General features: G+C 35.6%; 1 long non-coding RNA gene across 1 annotated transcript; it reads left to right on the top strand.

Annotated features, from left to right (window-relative positions):
- Positions 1-2,674: 2,674 nt before the first annotated feature.
- On the top strand, positions 2,675-4,930 carry LOC121665047. The gene is made up of 3 exons (XR_006016206.1): positions 2,675-2,828; positions 3,277-3,317; positions 3,409-4,930. It is a non-coding gene; the product is annotated as an uncharacterized LOC121665047 (long non-coding RNA).
- The last annotated feature ends 586 nt before the right edge of the window (positions 4,931-5,516 follow it).

Genomic DNA, 5,516 nt, shown 5'->3' on the forward strand with positions numbered 1-5,516 from the left:
ATTAATTCCATACATTTTCAGGTCCTGAAAATACAGCATTTACATACAGATGAAAAAATATATCTTAATAACCCAGGATCTTTTTCCTGTGCAATCTGAGCCTCACTGTTCAGATGAACACAGCTCTTTGTCCCAGCAGAAGACTTCTAAGGGAATAAACACTTAAGATAAGATGACTGCGTGTTACCGGATCATGTAGTGTACTTAAACCATGTATTATTATGCATTTCAGCGCATCATAGGAGAAGGACACATGGTCATTAAGATCAATCAGCACACCTTCTGAAGCCTAGGATGGCAATGGAAATGTTAAATACTACTTTAGACATGAGGCACGATGTCCCAGTGGACAGGATAAGAGAAGTTTGAGTAGACTTTCTTCCTAGTCAGTCAGGTAAAGATCAGTGAGAATCCACCATTAGTTCAGCACAAAGTCGCTCTGTCATTAGTGAAGGGGTCAAACTACCATTTAGTTGTAACTGCAATCTGACAATTTTTAGCTATTAATGAGTAGTAAGTTTAAGATGATTTTGTCATTCAGAAGATATCACACAGCCTGGCCATTTGTCATAATGTGGCTTTTAGTGTGGAGTTATGATCTGCCTCTTGAACTTTAATACAAGCCCCAGTTACACATTGCGGTCTTCCCCCCACTCCCCAAAAAAATGCTGCCCAAAGGCCAGACTACATGAGACAAGATGGAGTCTAAAGTCTTACTGCACTTCTACCTGTATTAAAAACTGAGTCTTTCACATAATTTTAAACAATATTTTATTTTTAGATATGGCTTTGTATGAAAAATTTGAATGAGACGCTCAGACTCTGACTATTACTTCTCTGTTCTCTCAAGCTGTTTTCATTTGGTGACAAGACAACCACCATAAACCCATATGCTTGTTCTGAGGAACAAGTTCAGCAACATACATACAGAACAGACACTGTGTGGTGCAGGATACACTCTAGGTTGTTCTGGACCATTATCCAGATGAAGGGCTTGGCAACAGGGCAGTTCCAGTAACAGCAATGCGAGTATTAAAGAGAACTCAAGCTTCCACATCAACTTCATTATGATAAAAGTACTGATAAAGGTATGACAAAAGAATACTTCCATGGCATTTATCTACCTGAATATTCTTTGTATTCCATAGTTTTTACATCTTTGAGCAACCATGACTTAGTGCTATGTGAAATTTCTTGTATTAAGATTCAAGCTGTTTTTGTATCTATACATACTTTCCTCCTGCAGAGATTTAACTGTAAGCCTACCATGAATTTAGTATGTTTTGATGAGCTGGGGCTTTTTTATAGTAATAGAATGGAATTACACATAAATGGATTAGTTTTTGAGTCAGTCTGATGCATAAGGATGATATATTACAAATAAAAATATGAGGTGTTATGATCTATTAGCAATTTTTGCCAAGGAATTACTGAAACCTGAAGCAGTTCTGACAAGTGTGCACTATTTAAAGTCACAGACGAAGAAGCAAGCACTTAAACATGTCAAGTATGCAGTTATCTACTAGCAATCACTTTATTTCCAGATGCACATAAAAATTGTTCAAGATTTAAAATATTGTCTTCATAAAATGTGTTTTTACAAGCTGTGATTTAATTAAGGCATTCTAAATTTATTAGATCATTTTCTAAAACCACATAGTCTTCTATTATTCATTTATATGGAGGAGAAGCAAGGACCCCATGGAAATTAGGAAGGGAAGTTGTTGATGATTGGAAGCTTTGTTGAAAAAGATTAATTCCAGAACATTAACATATATATCCCCCTTAAAAACTCATCTTCATTTACCTCTTTCATGCTGAATCACATACTGCACAATTCTGTAGGGAAGTGGTTGAGTCACCACTCCTGGTGGTATTTAAATGTAAATATGGCATGGAAATATGGCATTAGGAACCTGGTAAAGTGCTGGGCTTGGTGGTCTTAGATTAAGGGTTTGTGTTGACGATCTTAAAAGTCTTTTCCAACCTAAATAATTCAGTGAATCTATGATAAACTACCTGAAGGAATAGTTGACTAATTTAATGCATTAGAGAAAGGTCTGAGAGTTGGCAGGATCAAAGCTTGCTCTCCAGCGCAGTTTGTTTCTTTATGCATGATGTGCAATTGTGTGCCTAAGAGGCACTGAGAATTTAAACATACTGCACACCTTCATCCCAGAAATCTGATTTATTATGCACCATGCAAGAGCACAGAAAGGCAAGTAATAATAAAGCAAACATTAGCCAAAATGTGAAGCTGGACAACCCCAGGGGTTGCCAGCTGTTCACATCCCACAGAATCTTCATGGAACCACAAACATAATTATCTCCATCCCTGTGTTTATTTTGTGCAACAACATGTACTACCAAACATAGCAATGTATATTCTCATCATTTATGATAGTACTTCAGTGACTCACAATGCTGTTTCCTCATATAAGAGGATATAAAATATTTCTTAGAAGTTCCTTTGAAATTTTCAAGGTTCTTCATGAAGTTGGTCTGAACCAATGCAAAACTTTGCAATGATGGTGATAATCATTAGCAACATTAGTTGTTCCAGAACTTTTTCAGCCTAAAGAACTGCTTGTGATATAGCAAGAGACACTTTATAGCAAAAATCAAATCAAAACATTATAACATAAAATTGAAAAAATTGAAAAAGAATCGCTAATCTCAGAGCCACGTGTAAGATGAATCTCTTCTTTCTGAATTTGCTATTTTTACAAGAGTAGGATACAGAACTGATGGACACAATGGGGAAAACAAAGGAAGAAAAAGGAGATCAAAATGACAGTCCTCAAAAATCCTTTGGAGAGAAAACTAAGGTATTTATTTTATTTGTCTGTAGTTGGAGAAATTACCACCCTGCCATTATCTTTTTCTATGTGCTTACTGGTTTCCTAATTTGGGAGTTGTTCAGTTATTACAGGAGATGCAGTTCAAATCAAAACTGAGCTGGCACAATTCACACATCTCTACTCCAGCCTATCTGTAGCAGATGGGGGAATCAGCTATTTTGGGCAGCCATACAGTATTAATGTTTTTGCATTTTCTTTTTTTTTCTTAAAGTTACAAAGCAGTGATACAGAATGTTTTATTCATGATACATTGAAGAGGTGAATAAAGCTTAACTTCAGAGGTTGAAATGCTCACTGTTTGAACAAAATGTCTGTATGACACTCCTGTATTTTGACTGTGAAGTAACTTATCTCCTGGGGATTTCCCTAACATCATCAAGCATGATCAATGACTCTCATCTTTCTTTTGATACAGGAAAATTAATTCAGTGTGTGTATACTGTGGAGAAACAGAAGGTAAGCATTCCCAGTAACCATCTAAAAAAGCCTGTCACGTAAGCTTGAATGTAGATGTCTTTTACAGAGTACTTTATCTTGTTTTTAACAGGGATTCAGGAGAATTTTGTGAAAAATATGCAGATGAAAAACTGGATTCCCAAGAGACAAGCCAGAGTCAAAAATAATTGTATCCAAACTGTAACTAATCAACAAATGATTCAGTGAAATACATTCTTTATTTCCATTCACCATCATCTGTTATTGGCCAGATACTTTGTTCACAGCCACAAAGCTCGAGCAAGCACATGAGCACCAAATTAAGGGACAAAAGTGAATGCTGTGAATGCTGCAAGGAAGAGGTATGACTGCTTTCCACAAAAGCATGTGTATTTTCTCTTCAATGGCAAGCAGAATTTAACATTTGCCAGAAACAGGAGAATGAGGTATTGGTTTCTCAGAAAAAATTCCAAGACGAGAAAAGTTGCATGGCTTAGGCATGAAATGCCCTTTCATTGCAGAGAGCAGGCTGTGCCACATGACCAAGTATTTTCCACTTGTGTAGGCCATCTACACGTTCTAGTTGAAATCCTATGTATTTCCATGCAGGGAAAATCAAATGGGAACAACACTTAGCTACGAAAAATGGTGATGCTGTTTCCGTATTTCCCTTAAAGGCACCTCCAGCATGTTAAAGTGTGACTGTACTCCCACATATAAGTCCATTTGGACACATGTAGGAAAAAGGTCTTGACTAGAGTATGGCAACGGACAGCAGGATGCTTAGTGGTGAACTTAGAAAGAGAGTTAGGGTTTCTTGTCAGTTTAATACAATTTCACAACATCCTTTTAAGGGGTCGATTAAAATTATTTATACTAGTTAAACAAAAGTATGCAAAAAAACTCCAAAAACTCACAGACTTGTTAAGCTACATGGAAAAAGGGGGAGGGAGAGATGTGATTCACACTTCTGTGCTCAAAAACCTTTAATTCTACTGTGTAAACAAGTATGGCTGTCTTAATATTAGCATATATGAAGTTGATTTACAGACATTACTTACAAAAGCAGAAAAATTACATGGTTAAATGCTGACAGTTTTCAACTACTTTGAGTCAGTGACCTGCAGCTCTACCTACAGCTATTAACACTTTATATATTTCCTAACAGCAGTGACTGTGTATCATGCTGTTGTGGCGGTATGAGAAATCCGACAAGTCCAGATGATTACATTTCATACCAGAATTAAAGATCTTTTGACATTTCTGTCATTTAATGGAGACACCAACTAAGTATCAGAAAACTGATACTATTTAAAACGCGACACTTTCTGCAAGAAGTCAAGAACTTGAAAGGTACTTTTTGAACCTGCCCCTATTAGGCTCAATAATTTAAATCCTATCTACCACAGCCAGCATTGCATTTATGAGCAGTTTAAAATGCATACAAATCAGTACTGACGAGTTGAACCCAGCATTTATTAGCTATCATATGAACTATATCCTTTATGAACTATAATTAAAGGATAATTTATTTTTTAAAAAATTATTTTTTCTTAGAGTGCATGCAGGCTAACAGACAATTTATATGGTCTAATATAGATGCAACAGTAAATGCCACCTATATGTGCAATATCTGTAATTCAGTCAGGAAATGTTTCTATACTGATAAGAATTAAATATTTTACAACACAGTTTTTTGCCTGATGCTTATTTTACCTGAATCTGTCCTGTCTTTTTAGGACAGTATTTCATAACAATCTACAGAACAAGAAATGAGTGTCTAAGATCCTAGTTTAAAAATCTCTTCAAAGATTTGTATTCTTTGAGAGGAATCAACTTTCTGAACGAGACTATTATTTAGATGGTGCCTTTAATAAGACACTACAATCAAGGTCAACATTGAAGTTGTCTTTTCATTTAGTTTAATAAATAAAAAGTACTGCTTCCATAACCATTACTTTCTACCATAATTTTCCAGTGTGGAAACTGTGGAAACTAGAATATTCAATCTGACTGCATACCCATAAAAGTATTCAGAATATCAGTTATATTCCATCAATTTTCCAACGAGTTCAGTGTTTTATGGCTGATATTCAAGCCTCATGTTCTTTTTTTCATTCACTAACATTTTGTACAGCAATGCAAGGTCATACTGAAGGTCCATCTAGCTCAATATTTCATGTCTGACAGCAGGAAACACTTATGAAAAAATAAAAAAGA

Source organism: Corvus kubaryi, unplaced genomic scaffold (assembly GCF_017639235.1).
Source record: "Corvus kubaryi isolate FWS band 111438036 unplaced genomic scaffold, C.kubaryi_AGA036_p1.0 37308, whole genome shotgun sequence".
In the NCBI taxonomy this organism is placed as follows: domain Eukaryota; kingdom Metazoa; phylum Chordata; class Aves; order Passeriformes; family Corvidae; genus Corvus; species Corvus kubaryi.